Source organism: Ipomoea nil, unplaced genomic scaffold (genome assembly GCF_001879475.1).
Source record: "Ipomoea nil cultivar Tokyo-kokei standard unplaced genomic scaffold, Asagao_1.1 scaffold2422, whole genome shotgun sequence".
In the NCBI taxonomy this organism is placed as follows: Eukaryota; Viridiplantae; Streptophyta; class Magnoliopsida; order Solanales; family Convolvulaceae; genus Ipomoea; species Ipomoea nil.
In genome coordinates, this window is record NW_017618850.1 from 250651 (window position 1) to 272205 (window position 21555).

Genomic DNA, 21555 nt, shown 5'->3' on the forward strand with positions numbered 1-21555 from the left:
AGTGTTGTTGAAACAAAAAAAAAAAAAAAATATAAAAGAAAAATAAAAATAAATAAATAAAAAAAATAAATTCAAGTCATATTCAAGCCTCGTTTCCGAGTGAACTCATACAAAGTAGCCGAAATATGAAAACAAGTAAACAAATGGAAAATCAAAGAGCTAAGCAAAAAAAGAAATCTAAAGTATTCTAAAGCTCATGAGATCTTCCTTATACGCTTCCAGCTCTCTTTTGATTGAAGTAAGTCTTTCTTCGTCTTCATCCGTCAACGTGGGGCAGTCTCGAATACGTTTAAGCTCCTCCTCAGCGGTGGTCACGGCCTCTTGCGATGCGTTATGCTGTTCTTGAGCCTTTGCCACACGGTCTTGGAGTTTCGGATCTTCGGCTTCAATCGCTTTCAACTCTTCCTGCGCATCCTTTATCGTTTTTTTCAGGATGGTTTTTCGATCGGCTGCGTCGCTAACGGTTTTCTGTTCGGCAAGAAAAAGCGCTTCGGTTTGAGAAAATTTCTGTTGAGCTTCTATAAGGACACCTTGCGTTAGAACTAGCTTCGCGGCTTGAGTTTCAACGGGCAGTGCATTAGAAAGCCGCGACCGCGCTTGATCGTAATCTTTGGCTTTATTAAAGAACTCGGCCACTCGTAGCTTCAATGTTGATAGGTCCACACCGTCCCGTCCCATTTCTTGAACTCGTCTTTCAACGCTTCCTTGGTAAGAGGAGATTTTTTCAGCTGGAACCTCGTTAAGCTTCCTGCAGATACTACTCCAAACTCCTGCAATGAAAGCCGTGTATTGCGATATAAATGACTCCTCGCCCGGGAAGATAGAGGCTTGGGACGGCTCTGGCTGCATCTCCTGGGGAGTTATGTTTAAGGGCGGCGTTGACTGGTGGGATGCTACCTCGAGGTCGAGAGTATTAGACCGTCCGTCACTTTGACCCATTGAAGATTGATGATTCGATGACGGTGGCTCGACAGGATCCTGTAAGAAGTAGTGCATGTACGTTAGCAAAGGCTAAAGTTCAGCAACATACGGAACGGAAGAATTTTGGGAGACAGCTTAACCTGGCTCAATCGTCTCCCTCTGGGCCGTTTCCAACAGCGATCTTGATCACTACCAGCATCCTCGTCCGAGCTTCGTTGCGTCGCTTGCTCCTCCCTGCTCCTTCGAACGGCATGTCCTGAGGCTTCATCCCGAGGTGACGTGTCCTCTTGTGCAAGTGTTGTTTTGTTCCTCGAGGTGGTCAATTGGTCTCTTTGTTCCTCAATTCTTTCCCCCCCAACAGGTACATTTGGGTTTCCGTTAACAACTATATCTGTGGAACGATTCTCGAGAAGGTTTGCATTCACATCGATCAACCAGGCCTTGTACTCGTTTGAAACATGCTTCTTTGGAGTAATCGGGTTCATGGGAAATGTCGCCCTGGATTGGGAGTTGATATGTTCATATTGGCGATGGAGTCGAAATCCTTCGGTGAGTGAAACATAGCGGACATCATTTGCCAATAGGCCGGGGGCATATGCTTGATAGAATCCAAATTGACGACTGAAGCGATGCGGCATGTAAGGCTCAGCTTTGCATTGAGACCCTCGGCGCAAAACGAGGAAGCTAGGACGCAAACATATGAAGTACTCAAAGTCTTCCCTATTCCCTTTGCGGTCGTCATAAAAGATAAAATCTCTATTACCCTTGTGGGAGGTACAGAGCCAAGAAACGTCCCCTTTAAATATCTTCTTGCGGGCATCCATCTCGTTGTAATACCTTGCACCACCTTCTCCAGAATAAGTGACCATTTTTGGGTTTGCTAACGTGAGGTTAGGAGTCTTAAAGTGGGTTTGGAAGTAAGTCGCTAGCCATCCGTACACGTAATGGATTGGAAAAGGATCCCCTATTTGACCAGGAGAGTGGGATTCCGAGATTGAATTTAAACCAGAATAGATATTAGCAAGTACTGGAGCCGCAAGACATATCTTCTCCCCTCTAGCCATCATGCATGCTATCTTGAAAGTCTCTGGGCGAATGGTTCTTGTTGGTGTTCCTGGAAGGACAAACACGCAAAGCCAACAAGATAAGAACGCGGCTAAGTAAGCTTCCTTTTCAAAACGCCGGGAGATGCCTAGTTCGATAAAGGGCGTCCTGCTCACATCTAACCACCTGATAGATTTGTTAAGTTCTCCGCTTGGGTTGTGGGTATTCCTTGGCCGGGATTTCCTGTCCTTTTGAGATGGAGGTTGAGGAGCTTGATGCGTTCGCGGTTTTCTGCACCAGAAGTCAATCCATCCGATGCTTGAACGTAGGAGGTGTCACGTTCTTGCTGATTTAAGAGATAAAAGGCCTCGAATAAGCTCGCACAACACCTGTTTTGGCCCCTTTTTAGGTCCAGGGCACTCGGGATGTGTTCGTCATAAATACCGCCGGACAGTGATAGTCCCCCAAGAACGTACAAATCCCGAGGCGATATGCTCACCTCACCAGACGAGGTGATCAGGGTATTGGTGCGCGGGCACCATGCTTCGCAGAAGGCTTTGACAATGTTGATGTTGTTGTCATACGTAAACAAAGATGCAAACACAGCATCATATATCTTCGCATCCTTTAAGGTGTAGTGGGAGAAGTGAAGTGTTTCTTCAACCCACTCCCAATATCCTTTCAGAAAAGTGAATTCGCCCTCGAAGTCTATGTCTTGGCCCCACGAGACCTCAGCATTAAGCATACGATGCCCCAATGTAGGAAGGGTGTCTTTGGAAGGGTGGTGCTGCATTCCGGGTAGCAGGGTCCACACCTTGGATGGTGAGCATTCATACTCGGGGGTCCAGTTGCTCTCGTGATACGACACCGTGAGCTTCGGCGGGTCACGTATTGCGACGGGTGGGTTAACCGTCAGTGTGACTTGATGATCGCTATTTTTGCTCGATATCACCATGACCTCTTGCCCGTTACGTCGTTGATCTTGAAAGTACGCCATCTTGAATGCGTCAAAGTCGAAAAGTCACTGCAAAAAAAATAATAATAATAACTATGATATATTATGCACAAATATATAGCATATATATATAACACAAAATTAAATTGACAAATTATATATATATAGCAAATTTTTTTTTTTTTTTTTTTTTGGACTATGGTCCACACAATTTTATGGACCATGGTCTATGCAATAATGATTGTATACTTATACTACATGTGAACTACATAGGTTAATACATTCTATACATATAGATACACAATATTATATAATTATTGTTGTTATTATTATTATTAGTATTATCGTTATTATTAGTAATGTTACTACTATTATTATATTATTATATTATAATATTACTATTAAAATATTAGCAAAAAGAAACAAAACAAAAAAAAAAAGCAAAAAGGGAAAAAAAAAAACAAACAAAAATCAAAAACGAAAAAGAACACAGAAAAAAAAAAAAAAGAAACAAAGCAAAAGAAACCAAAGAAAAAAAGCGCAACAGAAAGAATGAAAGAAAGAAAAGGGAAAATCAAAAGGAAAAAGAAAAAAGTAAAAAGGTTAGGTGGCTGTTGTAGGCTGTGCATGTCAGTATGTGTTGTCACCCTCAAATCACCATCAAAGTAATGTTCTCCCAGCTCACAAATAATGGTTGGTTTAAAATCACTCCCAGCTCACAAAGTTATGTTCTCCATCGTGGGTTCGCTCTATGCAGTGTTTCTCTCGCTTCATCTCTCCAAGCACGCAGCAACAACGGTGGTGCGGTGATCCGTCTCCAGCGGTAGCAGATGTCAGCACGCGTTCCTGGTTGAGGTGTCGATCTCCGGAGGCGTCGACAGAGAAGAAGAAGACTACGGAAGCAGGCCACCTTCAACTACTCCGGCGACTTCTGCGGGGAAGATAAAAAAATAAAAAAACCGCCGACGAGAGCAGCAACGAACCTCCTGCGGCATTCAAAGAAGAAAAAACAACCTCCGACGAGAGAGCAACGAATCTCCGGCGACTTCTATGAAGAACTCCGGCGGGCAGCAGTCCGACAACCTCCTGCGGCATTCAAAGAAGAAAAAAAAAAAAAAAAAAACCTCCCGCAATAGCCACGGTGAAGAGACAGAGCGTGAACGACATTTGGTTGCAGTCCAAGGCTCCAACAGCAGCGACTTCAACAACGCCGGCGGGCAATTCCGGCCACCCTCAACAGATGGAAACTGATAGTTTGCAAGGAAAAAAAAAAGAAGAGGAAAAGGAAAAATCCTTGAAGCAGTTGTCAGTGCACTTCCAGCTTCGTTTATGTTGCTCTGTTCCTTTTCATTCTTGTATTACGGCCGTGTGTATCATTGTTTCTGCAAAAGACAGTATATATAAAGAAAGGAAAAAGGAGAATATACCTTATTGAATGGCAGAGTTCCAGTGATGAGCTCCTCACTTCCTTCTCAGTTTCCTTTGTGTTTGTAAAGATTGGAGAGTTGAGGTAGGTATTTATAGTGCCCGGCGAAGGGATTGGAATTAGAGTTGGACTCTATAATCCTAAACATGATCGATACAATTTTGCAAACGTACGGGGAAGCTGCTAGAATCACGGATGGAATAGTGTGCATTTGGTTAGAGTTAGGATTCAGGCAGAGCTATCCTAATCAAGATGGGTTTTGACTTGGGTTTGAGATGGCAAAATTATATGGGCTTGGGCTTAGTGTAAGTGGGTTTGTGGAATTAAAATTTATTGCGCCAGTTTGATCTTTGGTGATAAAAAAAAATGACTTTGGGTTCATGAAATATTCAGGCAAGTGTTTGGGCCTATGGATCAGGATGCATTAACCATGTACATTCTAAAATTATTTTAGACTTAAGAAACATTATGCACGTGCTTTGGGCTCAGGAAATTAAAATGTACCATGATGAAGTTAAAGGACCATTTGTTGAGTTTCGAGACTCCCTCGTTCCAAGCATTACAAGCAGCATGTCCCGACAAGTCTCGAGGGGGCAATTTGTAGACACATGAAATTCGAACCCGATAAATGGACCGATTAAAGTGTTATTGGGCCAATGTTGAGATTGACGATTGGGCCAATTTAATTAATTGGGTCATAGAAATTAATTTAATTTGATTAGCCCAATTAGATTTGATTTGGGCCATTGAATTAATTAATTAATTGGTTCGAGCCCATTTCATATTTGAATTTGCATTATAGTTATAATTTAAATATAATATCAATTTTATTATATTTGAATTAAGTAATTATAATTTAATTTGAATTTGAATTAGATTATACAATAATGAACCTGGACTTGATCTTGAACAAGGTTCATTTTCCTAATTAATTAATTAATTAATTAATTAATTAAAATGGGGAGTTTGTTGAGGAATGTTGGTTAGGCTTCAGCTATAAATAGAGCCTTCATTTTCATTCCAAAACACACTTGAAAGCTTGAAGAATTTGAAGGCTTAGAGCTTGAGGGCATTGAACAACTTAAGGAGTTGAGAGCATTTGAAGAACGATTGAAGGCGTGGAGGCATCTTTTGAATATTTTGCAGGTACTTTGGAGCTTTGCAGAATTGATTGTCTCGGAGATCTTGAAGCCTTTTGAATGCATTTGAGGACCTTCAGGCGGCTTGAGTCCATTGCATGTGTTTTTGAAATTTTGCAGGATTGATTACTTCTAAATTCTTGACGCTCGTTGTTGGAAGTCACGCCAATTAAATTCCGGAAGCCACGCCAATTAAATCCCGGAGGCACGCGCCAATTAAATCCCGGAGGCTACGCTATTTGAATCCCGGAGGCACTTCAATAGATAACGTCAGTGAAGAATCAGAGGACTAGACAGAGATTTTGTACCTGCATTGAATTATACACACGCTGTACACGGAATTTTGTGAATATATACAAAGTTTACATTTTTGTGTTTACAGGCCCCCCTGAGGATTGATCTCTACTTCCCTTCTTTGATGAAGCCGAGTCTAACACCTGGTTGGTTAGACCTATTTTCTACTTCTTTGTGCTGATAATCCTTACAACAATGGAAGTATGGTACTTGTGATGGAGTAGTGTGCTCTTAATTGAAGACTTGTTGTATAGTTGGACTTATACCAAAGGCTAATGCTAAAATGGGCTTAGAGCGAATGAGTGATTGATGGGGTTGCGCAACTAATAGAACTGGTTGAGTGGTGGTTATAATAATAAAATAATAGTATTGCTATATGTGTTAAGCAAACATTCAACTTGGAGCTGGAGAAATAATAAAACTCTGCTAATACCCAATTGCATACAGCTATCTAGTCAACTACCTACCCTCAAACTAGCTTTATATAACTACCCACCCCCTCATACAGCTACCCATTATCCCACGCAAATACCTACTTGTTGGTTTCGTGACTCGGGGTAATCACTCGGCAGGCCAACATAACCGATCGAACCAATATATATATATATATATATATATATATATATATATATATATATATATATATAATACCGTTAGCCTGTCAATCCAGTCATACTTGAGTGTGGACGAATTCAAAGAACTAATATATGAAAATAGTTTCTGCATGCACAGAACTAGATTACCTATGTGTATGAATAAATTTGAAATATCAATTCAAAAAACACACAGGAGAGGATTTAATAAGATATCCTTGTTCGAAACTCCATCCCCAAAGTTGGATACATAAAACTTTGTCCAACGTTCATGCATAGTTTCTATTCGATTTTGAAATGCCTGCACACAGAAGACGTGATGATAAGCATACACATACAGGTGGGAAACTCAAAAATTGAAAAGAAAACTGAGAGAGAATACAGACCAAATGAAATGTTAATGGTGACCGGGACTGGGATTGTGACACCCCGTATTTTCCTAAAAAAAACTATAGTCTCGATATTAAATATTTTATTAAAAATTTTTATATAGCTATTTAATTTAAAACGGGCTCGGGTCTATTTTTTATATGAACTATTAATTTTGTACCCAAATGCCTTAAGCCCAAAAGAGATTTTAATTACCTAAAGTCTACCTATTTATTGTAAGCCCAAAGTATTTGTATATAAGTATTTTATAGGGTAAAGTTGGTCTTGAACCCATAAGATTATTCTATACCCAAAATGAGATGTATTTTCTACCTAGCCTTAAACCTATCTAGCCTAGCCCATTTGTCTTATATGACCCAACCCAAATTAGAAGTCTACCCTAAATAGTAATATTTATATTTGTAATATACATATGTAAAATATGGCTAAGTAGTAGCAGCTCTCCTTTCAGCCAAACAACCCTACCCCTTCGTATAATTCCTTCCACCTCCCTCTCTCTCGGCTAAGCATCAATGAAGGCATGCTTGGTTTCTTTCCCCTTCTTGGGACGACATCCAACAACCAGCAAACAAGTCCATCTTTTCCCTTCTTCCCCTTTAGTTTTCCAGTGTGGGCGAGCAAGGTCGACGGTGGTAGTGCGTTGGAGGGTCCGACAGTGTAGCTCGACGAATTCCAGCGGTGAAGTAGCTTCCATGCTCCTGCAAAGCTCTGCTTCTCCTCCGACGAGCGAAGGCAGTAATCGGAAGTGACCAAGCCCCCCTCGTTGTCTCCTTCCTTCGGCAGTAATGACGTCAAGCAGAGCACCGGCGAGGCAGCAACTCCGGCGGCAAGTTCGACGGACGGTCGACGCAGCAGCTCCATCCCCCTCCGGTCTTCATCTTCTTCCGGCGACGACGAGGTTGTAGTTTCGGAGCTCCGACGACGTGGTGGATCTGGTGTACCCCGCGGGCAGTTGGATAGGGTGGTGGTGTACCCGCCGCACCAGCCGCGGCTTGGCTACATGGAGAAGAAGAAGAAAGTGGTGAGCTTTTCCTATCCTTGTTGTTTATTAGTTGTTAAGTAGTTTGTTGTTAATTAGTGTTATTAAGTGAGGTTTTAGCTTAGATAGTAAGGAGAGTGTTTGGTGATGGGAGAAACTAGGGTTTGAATCCCACCTCTGTTTTAATTACTAATTTTATTAGAACTTGGTTGTTAGCTTAATTATTATTATTATAATGTTATAATCAAATTAACAATAGGATGTCTAGTTTAGATGACTGTACTTGTGGGTGATTTAAGGAGGAACTAGAGTTCAATTCCCCTCATGAGCTTATTTAGTTTTAATTAGTGAAGATTCGGTTTAATCCACAGGTTCCTGGTAGCTTGGCTTTATGAGTTGAGCCTAAGTTGGCGTTGTTTTTGGATGTTAAGCGAATGAGGTAACCCATGCTTTACAAAACCTATTTTCTTACTTACATGATTCTTTTCTTCTACTTGTGATTCTTGTGTTGATTTGTGAGATTTGATGCATTGTCTTGTGGTGATGCATGTTTAGAACTTGTTCTTAGGGTTCTTGAATGCCATTGCTTGGCTATTTCTTGGGTTCAAGTCATATTGTTGTTGTGTGTGAGATTTTGGGTGTTTTGGACTTGAACTTGACCTTGTTGTTGAAAATCCCCGAAGGGATATTTTTGGTGTACAGGTGGTACCCGCGAGCGAAACGGCGGGCAGGGCCTTACCCACCGCCCCACCCGCAAGGAACGTGTTCCTCGTGGGTCGGTACCCGCGGGCAGAACTGCGGATGGTTGTCCACCCGTGTCCCCACCCGCGGGGTACACAGTGGTGGTTGGCCGGGGATTTGTTCCCCGTGATTCTTTTGACTCGGTATTGATGTTTTGACCTCCCGATGTTGTTTTATTGGGTTATTTGTGAGTCTTCTTGATGTTTCGTATGTCTAGAACGGTATGTTAGGAATCCATATAGGATTTGGTGTCTTGAATCGTGCTAAGGGTCTGACATTGTGATTCGTTGGACTAATGGGAGTCTTGAATGTTCTTTGGAACTACTTTTGGTTTACCCGTTTCTTAAGCATGCTAGTTTGATGTTAAAATGCTAGTATGTATGGTTTGTTCCTTCCTATTGGGATTGGCAACTTGTATTGACAATCATTTGGTGTTGGATTGTGATCCCTTGTCATTGAGTATGGTCTCATGTCTTTGTTGTGATCCCTTGATTGATTCCTATGATGTGAACATATGTAAATCGTTATACCCTTTGATTGATACTTGATTAAGGTTATTGTTGAGCCTTAGTTTTCTTGGTAATGATGATGATCTTGTGTGACTATGATTGAAATTGGTGGTGTGTTATCTGAGCTTGGCTCATATGTTAGAGGCTATGTGATTGAAATTAATGGTACCCTCGTGTACTGAGAGTTCGACGGGATGTTGGAGGTTGTTGGCGGGGGGACGACGGTCCCTGGCGGTACAAGCTTGAACTCAGAAGTACAGGGTGGCACTAGGAGGTAAAGGTTGGAACTGAAATAAGGCCGAGGGTAGCCATAAGGTTGGAATAGGGCATAATGTTGGAACTATGATACTTGTGAGATGTAGTTGTCACTGTGGCATGTAGTTGCTACTCTGTGAATGTGAATTCCTTGCTTATGAGCATGTCTTGATGTATTCTACTTTGTGATCAGTAGAGTGCATCTTGAGTTGTATTGTCTTTCATGTTTGTTGTCTTGTCGTTGTTGGGATCGAAGAATGGTAATTCCCATTTCTTTTGAGAGTGTTTGATGAGTCTTGAAGTTAATTTCTCTCCCTGGTTTTGAAATGATATATACCGTATTCTATTTCAAAATGGTTTTGCTTATACTTATCTATATATGTTATTTAACGCGTATTGATGGGTTACCAGCAATATTCGCTGACCGGGTGTTATCCCCATGTTTATTCCCTTGTTCTACAGGTTTTGAGTAGATGTCTGAGAGCGCTAGACGTGGATCACTAGATAGATTAGTTGTCATGTGTACACGTTATCTTTTGTTGGCCTGTGCGCCAAGTTTAGCCGCCTGTGTGCCTAGATACTTTATGTTTTGTTGAATGGATAGCTTTCCTGCCTATGCACCTATGTCTGAGATAGGTGTGGCAAAACATATCCCGATTTTATATTGCGCAGCTTCCTGTGCATTTAAGTTTTAAAAATGTGGTAAAAATCGGGGGTGTTACAGGGATGCTCTCTTGTGTTGGGACCAGGAACGATGACGGCAATCATCCATCCTTGAAAAAAACCTTAGAGAGAGAATCTTATTCTTGAATCTCTGATGAGTAGTGTGCTGGGGAAGGCAAGTCCTATCAATTTATAGCAACAAAAATTGACCTGATTCACATGAAATTAATACTCGGTATACATATTTATAATTAAGATTAATTAAATAATAGAAAAAAATAATAAACGGATATTACCGATTCTATATATATATTCGAATCAAACATTTTCCATCTTTAATTATGTTGCTTTATTTATTTTCCATCTTTACGCAATTTTTCTTATAATAAACGGATAGTACCGATTCTATATATATATTTAAATTACACATTTTCCATCTTTAATTACACAATCTTCCTTATAAATTGTGGATACAACCGATTCTATTCCATTTTCCATTTTAAGATAAATAACATTATTATTAAAAAACGTTTAGGCGGGAAACTACATAGGAGGATTTTATTTTTATTAATAGTATAGAAGTATAGATCAGATAATATCAATATGATCCAAAGTATATTCTGATATTTTAATATTATCTTTATCAAGTTTTCAATATCAACAAATGCTCCATCGAGACTTGCTTGTACACCATTTGAGAGCATATACCACTGAGAGTATGTAGTGGAAGGAAGTCTCAACACTATAGTTAAAGATATAAAGCCGTTTCAACTTGTGCCAAATAGTATCTTGAAGAATATGAGGTCATTTCAACTCGTGCCAAAGAATATATTGAAGGATATGAGGCCGTTTCAACTCGTGTCAAGGAGCCTTGAGGGATATGAGGTTGTTTCTACTCGTACCAATGAGCCTTGAAGCATATGCGACCGTTTTAACTCATGACAAGGAGTATTGTTTAGCTTCATCCATTTCAAATTTCAAATAGGGTTTGCCCCCATATCGGTTGAAATGTATGTTCTTATGAAGAGATGAGAGGCAAAGCTGTCCCATCGGGCATGCCAATTTGTTCTACTGAAGTGCCTCCGGGATTCAAACGGCGTGACCTTCGCGATTCAAGTTATGAGTTTTCCAGCAAAAATTGTATCTTCAAGTTGTACCTTCAACTCTTCAAGTGAGCCTCAAGTCTTCAATTGTCTTCAATGCCTTCAAGATCTTCAAGTTGTTATTTAAAGATATCGTTGTTCGAAATACATGGGAGAGAATTTACGAAGATATCGTTGTTTGAAACTCCATCCCCCAAGTTGGATACATAAAACTTTGTCCAACGTCCTGGCATAGTTTCTATTCAATTTTGAAATGCCTGCACACGGAAGACGCAATGATAAGCATACACGTACATGTGGGAAACTCAGAAATTGGAAAGAAAACCGAGAGAGAATACATACCAACAGCGACCGGGACCGGGATGCTCTCTTGTGCTGGGACCAGGAATGATGACGGCAATCCGCCATCCTTTAAAAAACCTTCATAATTAGAAGGTAAGTTGTTTTTGAATCACTGTAAATAGAGCATATAATGTTTTTTTTTTTTACAATTCTTGTTCAGTTATCTTTGTTCCATGGTAATATAGAGTTTAATAATATTTTCGCGAATAGTATTAGAAGAACAAAGTGTAAAAAATAAGAATCATAATGCAATCTATTATATATATATATATATATATATATATATTTTTTTTTTTTTTTTTTTGAAAATATATATATATATATATATATATATATATATATATATATATATATATATATATATATATATATATATATATATATATATATAAAAGAAAAATCCTCCCCAAAATTTCTCCCCAAAACTTAGCGGTATTTGTGTAATATCCAAATTTAATTAATTAAAGAAATTATATACAAGATTAAGGGATATTCCGTGTGCATATACAAGATTATGTAAATTCCGTGTGATTAATATATATATTTCATAAATATATAGTGTGTGACTAATTAGTTATGGAAAGAAAGAATATTATGGTAATTAATTGATTACTTTATAAAATTTATTTCGTGTGAAGTTTTCATAACTAAAATTTCATTAATTGCAAATTATATTTTCATATCCCCGTGTATATAATTACTCTATATATATTTCATTAATATTTCGTTTGAGACTAATTACTTATGGAAAGAATGAAAATTGTGATAATTAATTAATTAGTTTATAAAATTTATTCCGTGTGAAGTTTTGTTAACTAAATTTTAATTAATTATAGAAATTTTATATTCATATCTGTGTGTATATAATAATTACTCTATATATATTTCATAATCATAAATATTCCATGTGTGACTAATTAGTTATGGAGAGAAAGAAAATTGTGGTAATTAATTAATTAGTTTATAAAATTTATTACATGTGAAGTTTAGTTGGCTAAAATTTATTCAATTTTAGAAATTATATAGTCATGTCCGTGTGTATATATAATTACTCTATATATATTTCATAAATATTTCGGGTGTGACTAATTAATGATGGAAATTAATTAATTAGTTCATAAATATGGAGTCCGTGTGATGTTTAGTTGACTAATTAGACTGTACGGTAATTTAAGAAAAATTTTCTCAAAGTTTATGTTCATATCCGTGTGAATATAATTACTCTATATATATTTCATAAATATATAGTGTGGGACTAATTAGTTATGGAAACAAAAAATATTATTGTAATTAATTGATTACTTTATAAAATTTATTCCGTGTGAAGTTTTCATAACTAAAATTTCAATAATTATACAAATTATATATTCATATCCCTGTGTATATAATTACTCTATATATATTTCATAAATATTTCGTGTGTGGCTAATTAGTTATGGAAAGGAAGAATATTATGGTAATTAATCAATTAATTTATAAAATTTATTCTTTTTCAAGTTTAGTTCACTAATTAGACAATAGGGTAATTAAAGAATAATTTTCCATAATGTCATATGCAAATTACCGTGTATATATATATATATTATATATATATATATATATATATTATATATATATATATATATATATATATATATATATATATATATATATATATATATATATATATATATATATATATATATATATATGATACAACTCTCACCAAAATTTTCTTATAAATCAGTACACAATACACAATAGACAATACTACGTTTTCCTCATCTACCTACATATTAAAACCCATACACAATACTGCGTGCATCGGTCTAGGTTGAATTTCCATGTAGTCTAATTAGCTTTCTATATTCGATCTCTCTCTTAGAACTACAAAAACATCTATATGCCTTAGGTTAATATCCTGCTATTTTTCTAGAGAATATCAACGCACGCCATTGCACCACCAAACTTTGGAATGCTTATTTCATGATTATAAGGTATGTATTTAATTTATAAATTATTTACAACATACTTTTTTCTCTTTTATTCAATATCTATTTATCAATTGTAATTAATGAATGATTCTTGTAGGGAATATGCATACATCTACAAATTCCAAAGGAATATGTGGACAGATTTGCTACTGTTTTGATCGAAGGAAAAGTGTATGACATTGAGAATTTTATTGTGCACACATCTCGCGTGAGGTTTAAGACGTGTAAACACAAATTCATTATGAAAGCAAACAGTGACACGATGATTAAAGTCTCGGATCAAGTTGATTTAATTTTTTCCAAAAAAACATGTTTAAATTTAAGGACTTTGGGTCCTTGAAGGCTCCAGGGGTGATGATTGTAACGAATTAATATTTAAGATCATTGCAACAACTTTTGTACATACTGTTCTTTTTATTACTCTTTCATATAAACCTATGTCATTTCTTTTTGCAATTTTCCGATTCTATTTTTTTCCCACAGATTTTATTGGTCATGTAGTTTCGATTTGTGAGCCTAAAGTTATTCATGTTCATCAAAAACCTCAAAGGTTGATTGATTTTGTCATTGAGGATTGTAGGTATGTATTTTGTAAAATTGTTATGTCTTCTTTATTGGTATAATTAAATATAAATATATAGCCTTAATTATGAGCCTAAAGTTATTCATGTTCATCAAAACCCTCAAAGGTTGATTGATTTTGTCATTGAGGATTGTAGGTATGTATTTTTGTAAAATTGTTATCTCTTCTTTATTGGTATAATTAAATATAAATATATACCCTTTATTATGAAATCAATTTCTGTTAATTCAGGGAAAGTCGATTGAGCATAACCCTGTGGGACGAGCTAGCATGTGGATTCGTTGTTGCCGTTCTATAATGTTGTTTTAACAGATCCATTGATTGTTATACTTCAATTGCGTAGGGCAAGGATGATTGAAGGTGAGTAATAATACAATGGTAAATTTTAATTTATTTTTGTCAAATATACGTATTTAAAACTATTTTTTATATTAGATTGTGAGGTCAAGATTTCCAGTTCCTATACGGCAACTAAGATTTTGTTCAACTACGAATGTCTTGAGTTTTTCAATTTTAAGGAGAGGTATTGACGCATTTTAATTTGGCCACGCCGTATAATATGCAATCGATAACATCTTGAACAATTACAACATATTTGTTTTAAGTTGTTTGCCTAGGTTCTTTACTCATGTGCGGAGTATAAGCTCAACTTCCAGACTCATTAGAAGCGGATCTATTGGAGCTATGTCGAATCATAATATCACAGTCAGTTCTTTAAAGGATATTCATGACAAAAAGAAGGTCACAATCATTTAAACTAAATTTATATTACATTCCTTTTAACACACAACTCATGATTTGAGGTGTTTTTAATAAACTTTGTAGGTTGGACAATTTTGGGTGTTCGGAGAAATTCGTGATATTGAAAACGATTGGTATTTCACTGCATGTACAAATAAGAACTGTGGGAAGAAACTTCAACAAAGTGAGGACAAAATGTATTGCAAGCCATGTAACAAACAGTGGTCAGATGGAATCATAAAATATAAATTGGTGATTGATATCCTTGATGATGATCAAGATGGTCATCTAATACTTTGGGATAATGTGTGTACCCGTCTACTAGGGGTCACTGCTAGTGAGTTAAAGGTGAAATATTCTGAGGTTAGTGAAATCACCACTTATTTTTTACAATGTTAATAATTTTATCAGTTTTATAATATTTACTTTAATGTTTATTTGGTTGACATAGGAGGGTTGTATGCCCAATGAGATTAAAGAATTGATTGGAAATAGCATGAAATTCATGATAGTCACACGATAGAAACAATTCAATTATAGAGGAAACGTGGCTTCTACTGTTCTAGGAGTGGAAAATGATGAGAGAGTTTGTACTTAAGTCAACAAAGGAGAACAAGGAAGTATGGTTAGGAAGCTAGCTGATGAAAAAGAGTTCAATGAAATTTTTGAACAAGTTTGTACTATCTTAACATGTTTTTATAGAGTGTTTTAAATATCTTTAATGCTAATGTTTTTAATTGTTTAAAACATTAGCATTAAAAACATTTAATTTAAAACATTGTATAAAAACATGTTAAGATAGTACAAACTTGTTCAAAATTTTCTATGAACTCTTTTTCATCTGCCAGCTTTCTAACCATACTTCCTTGTTCTCCTTTGTTAACTAAAGTACATACTCTCTCATCATTTTCCACTCCTAGAACAGTAAAAGCCACGTTTCCTCTATAATTGTATTGTTCCTGTCGTGTGACTATTCTGAATTTCATGCTCTTTCCAATCAATTACTTAATCTCATTAAGCATACAACCCTCCTATATCAACCAAATAAACATTAAAGTAAAAATTATAAAACTGATAAAATTATTAACATTGTAAAAAACAAAGTGATGATTTTACTAACCTCAGAATATTTCACCTTCAACTAGCTAGCAGTGATCCCTAGTAGAGACGAACACACATTATCCCAAAGTAGTAGTTGACCATCTTGATCATCATCAAGGATAACAATCACCAATCTATATTTTATGATTCCGTCATACCACTATTTGTTACATGACTTACAATACATTTTGTCCTCACTTTCTTGAAGTTTCCTCCCATAGCCCTTATTCCTATATGCAGTGATGTACCAATCGTGTTCAATATCTGGAATTTATCCGAACACCCAAAATTCTCCAACCAACAAATTTTATTTAAAACGCATCAGATCATCAGTTGAATATTAAAAGGAATGTAATATAAATTTAGTATAAATGATAGTGACCTTCTTTTTGTAATGAATATCCTTTAAAGAACTGACTGTGATATTCTGATTCGATATAGCTCCAACAGATCCACTTCCAATGATTCTGGAAGTTGAGCTGATACTCCGTATAGGAGTAAAGAACCTAGGCAAACTACTTAAAACAAATACGTTGTATTCGTTCAAGATGTTATCGGTTACATATTATATGACGTGACAAAAGTAAAATGGGTTAATACCTCTCCTTAAAACTGAAAAACTCAGGGCATTCGTAGTTGAACAAAATCTTAGTTGTCGTATAGGAACTAGAAATCTTGACCTCACCATCTAATATAAAAACCAATTTTAAATACGTATATTCGACAAAAATGAATTAAAATCTACCTTTGTGTTATTACTCACCATCAGTCACCCTTGCTCTACATAGTTGTAGTACAAAAATCAATGGATATGTTAAAACAACGTTATAGAACGACAACAACGAAACCACATGCTCATCCCGTAGGGTTATGCTCAATCGACTTTCCTTGAATTAAAACAAATTGATTTCGTAATAAAGGCTATATATTTATTTATACAAATAAGGAAGACATAATAATTTTACAAAAACACATACCTACAATCCTCAATGACAAAATCAATCAACCTTTGAGGTTGTTAATTAACTTGAATAACTTTAGACTCTAGAATTGGAAGCTACATGACCAATCAAATCTGTGGGGACAAAAATAGAATCAGAAGATTGCAAAAAGAAATGACATAGACTAATATGAAAGAGTAATAAAATAACAATATATATAAAAGTTGTTGCAATGATCTTACCAATTAATTCGTTACAATCAACACCTCCAGGAGCCTTCAAGGACCCAAAGTCCTTAAATTTAAACATGTTTTTTGAAAAATTGAATCATCTTGATCCGAGACTTTAATCACCGTGTCACTGTTTGCTTTCATAATGAATTTGTGCTGGCACGTCTTAAACCTCACGCGAGATGTGTGCACAATGAAATTCTGAATGTCATACACTTTTCCTTCAATCAAAACAGTAGCAAATTTTTCCACATATTCTTTTGGAATTTTTAGATGTATGCATATTCCCTACGGGAATCATTCATTAATTACAATTGATAAGTAGATATTGAATAAAAGAGAAAAACTATTGTTTAAGTAATTTATAAATACAATAAATACCTTATAGTGATTAAATAAGCATTCCAAAGTTTGGTGGTGCAATGGCGTGCGTTGATATTCTCTAGAAAAATAACAGTGCATTAACCAAAGCCATATAGATGTTTTTTTAGTTCTAAGAGAGAGATCTGATGCAGAAAGCTGATTAGACTCCATGATATTTCAACCGCACGATGCAATATTGTGTATTGGTTTTATATGTAGGTAGATGAGGAAAACGTAGTATTGAGTATTGTGTACTGATTTTATAAGAAAACTTCATCGAGAGTTGTAGCATTTATATATATCAAAGTACACGGTAATGCAATATGAGAGTATTGAAAGAATATACCATATTTTGGATTAATACCATAAAACCATACTTTATTATTAATTTTAATACTATGCATGCGATTAACCAATTCATACCTAATATGCATGGTAATGTATATATAATCTAGACGGTAATATCTACTTAAAATTGATTTTAAGGTCCATTTGGAAAGTAAGAAAATGACTTCTGAAAAATGTTTTCGTGAAAATTGAGTCATTTTTCAGAAAACATTTTCCATTCTGGTGTTTGGTTGCACACGGAAAACTGTCTTTGTGTGTTTGATTCACTTTCTGGAAAATGAGCTTTGTATTATTATTATTATTATTATTATTATTATTATTATTATTATTATTATTATTATTATTATTATTATTATTATTATAGTATTATTATTATTATTATTATTATTATTATTATTATTATTATTATTATTATTATTATTATTATTATTATTATTAAATCTGAAAACAAAATGTGAAGTGATATGAGGGTAAATTCCCTGAAATTAGTACTACTGCTTTGGAAAATCACCGACGTCCATGAGATCCAAATCGGTTCCAAGATACTGAAATGGTGAAATCTTGGAGAAGAAGAGATGGGAAAGTTGCGATATTGGCAGAGCAGCTTTGCAAAGGGTTTCTGAAATGGAGAATTCTTCGAGAAGAAGAGATGGGAAGGTTGCGATATTGGCAGAGCAGCTTCACAAAGGGTTTCTGAAATGGAGAAATCTTGGAGAAGAAGAGATGGGAAGGTTGCGATATTGGCAGAGCAACTTCGCAAAGGGTTTCTGAAATGGAGAAATCTTGGAGAAGACAAGATGGGAAAGTTGCGATATTGGCAGAGCAGCTTCGCAAAGAATCACTTCTCGTACCCACAGCTTCGCGAAGAAGAAGCGGAAAATGACTTCCCAAAAAAAAAAAAAAGGAAGTCATTTTCCGTAAAAATCCATTCATTTTCCATTGACTTTAGTGTTTTCTTTCTTGCCAATCCAGAAAATGATTTCCAGAAATCATTTTTCGGGTTTCTAAACACACCCTTAATACCACGTATATTAGTAGCATACATAGATGTACACGGTAAATTAAATAATCATACCTAATATGCATGGTAATCTTTAATTAAAATTATTTAATACCATACCTAATATAGACGGTATTATCTAATTAAAATTGATTTTAATACCATGTATATGATTAGCATACATATAGGTGTACACGGTAAATTAAATAATCATACCTAATATGCATGGTAATACCTAATTAAAATTATTTAATACCATACCTAATATAGATGGTATTATCTAATTAAAATTGATTTTAATACCATGTATATCAGTATATGATTATCATACATAGGTGTACACGGTAAATGAAATAATCATACCTAATATGCATGGTAATACCTAATTAGAATTATTTAATACCATACCTAAAATAGATGTTAATATCTAATTAAAATTGATTTTAATACCATGTATATGATTAGCATACATAGGTGCACACGCTAATTTTTTTTTCAATTGACTGATTTATTTCTGGCAAACACAAGATAATACCATACCCAAATATTACTATATACATAATAACATACTTTATTATTATTTTTAATACCATGCACACCATTAAATAATCATACCTAATATATAGGATAATACCTAATTAAAATTATTTAATACCATAGTAGTTAATATACACGGTATATGATTACCTAATTAATATTTATTATGGATATAAAATCATATTATGGTTTTTTGTCCATAACTACCAGAAGTTAGGAGGCAATAAGCTTGTGATGACACGGATCCCTCGCATGACCACCATGTGCCTAACTATAACTCTCCCAATAATTACATCATAATTATTATTATTATATTTATTTACTTTCCTCACAAAATTCTCATATAATGAATTGAAAAAAATGGATAGATTTTAAATTCATTGGAATTAACTTTGATGGAAAACCAATTAATATTATTTTAATATATTAGTTTATTAGTTTATTATAGTTGGGGGAAAATTGTATATATAAATTATACAATTAGTTATATAAAATAAGGTAAAAATTACGGATTATTTACTTGCTGAAAAATCTTTAGTGAATTATTTTATTATGAGCAGCAAAATATTAAAAAGCGGAAACTACATAAGTTGTATTGTGTAAATTAAATCTGACATAACCGGAAACTACATACATAAATTTATATTTTAAAATTATTTAATTTTCGAAATTTTTGAATAAATTTGAATAGTACTATAATATGGTGCAATACTTGGTTACAAAATAAGCTTTATATAATTTGTATATAAATATAAATTATTAAAACTGTTATATCAATTAAAAATGATCAATTTGTTAAATTATACAAATTGGAAAATTGTTACAAATAATTGGCAAAAACGGCACCACATCCGTAAATGATTTGTAACAGTCCGTATGATTGTATTTCGAATATATAAAGGAAAAGTGTGATTACATTTTGAAAATATGACAGAATATTTCAAATTATTACTAAATTAAGGTAAATACCATTACAAAAAAAAAAAAAAAAAAAAAAAAAAAAAAAAAAAACTACGAAATAAAGAATAGTACAAAATGAATAATGAAAAATGCCATGAATAATAGTTTCCAATTGCTTATATTAATAATAATAATAATAATAATAATAATAATAATAATAATAATAATAATAATAATAATAATAATAATATAACATCAAAATACAAATAATTGATTTGATTAAAAACAAAGTGCAAAATATGAGTAAAAACAATAACAAATAACATAACAAAGGTATGAGTTTAATAGATTAAATTGTTGACATATTCCTCATTATTCATCTCTAAGTGGACTCCTCATTATTTGAATCCCCTTCTTTAGAATCCAAATTTTAAATTGGAGGTTCAGACACCGGTCTATCCAGAGAATTGTGAAAGTTAGGAAAATTTAAATACGTCAATAAAGTTATACAAAAAGGAAAACATTATAAGTAAGCAATAGACCACCTCTTCAACGAAATCATAATCTTCTCTGTCATAAACATGTACCTGAGATTAGTAGTTTTGTTTCTATACTCATTATAAACTCTTGGTATTCTATAGTTGGTAACTTGCTCATATCCTTTGTGTTGTCTATTAGATCTGAGTTGAGTTAAGCATTTTTGTTGTAGTCTCTCTCTTCAATTGGTCTTGAACCTATCTCCTTGATTGAGTATGAGTCGGTTAGACTTCCTTGTGATTGAGTTGGTTACGTTGAAATATATTATATATGTCAGTTTCAGAACTATTTTGAATACAAAAGTATATGTACGTAGTTTTACGACTTGGAGTGAAAATTACTTAGCATTCTTTCGCTAATAGTTGAACCATGTTATCAGGATCTGAATTTGTGGCTAGTTGAGAGCGCGGCGTAGAATTTGCACCTCAAGTATTGCTTATGGTATAGTTGATTAGATTAGAATCTAAACTGTTTTATAGTTAGTTGTAATTGGATTAATGAACCTTGTATTCGGATTTGTAGATAGAACCTTTGTAGCTTGTACGTTTGGGTTTAGTTGGTAGTCCAAACATGGCATAACACCCCATTGAGTTTAAAGTTTTGATTTCGTTTATGTATTTCTGTATATTTATATATTAGAAAATTAGGGGGTGTTACAGTTAGTGTGTTGAGTTAGTTTCTTGAGTATCCTTGTGATACTCATTGAGATGCTGCTGTTTAGGTTCTAAGGTATATCAAGAGAGCACTAAGACAATGCTTACTATATATGAAGATAAAGGACATGCTCATGTTGTTGGGTATTCTGATGCAAATTGGTTGGTTGTCCATTTGACAGGCGCTCTACTTCGGGTTATTGTGTCTTCATCGGTGATAATCTTATATCTTGGAAAAGTAAGAAGTAAGATGTTGTTGCCAGGTCCAGTGCTGAAGCTGAATACCGAACCATG

The 21555-nt window shown here is 34.7% G+C and overlaps 1 long non-coding RNA gene across 1 annotated transcript; it reads left to right on the plus strand.

Annotated features, from left to right (window-relative positions):
* The first annotated feature begins 1197 nt into the window (after positions 1-1197).
* Positions 1198-21214, plus strand: LOC109152499. The gene is made up of 3 exons (XR_002049391.1): positions 1198-1210; positions 10672-10673; positions 20988-21214. It is a non-coding gene; the product is annotated as an uncharacterized LOC109152499 (long non-coding RNA).
* Positions 21215-21555: the final 341 nt, after the last annotated feature.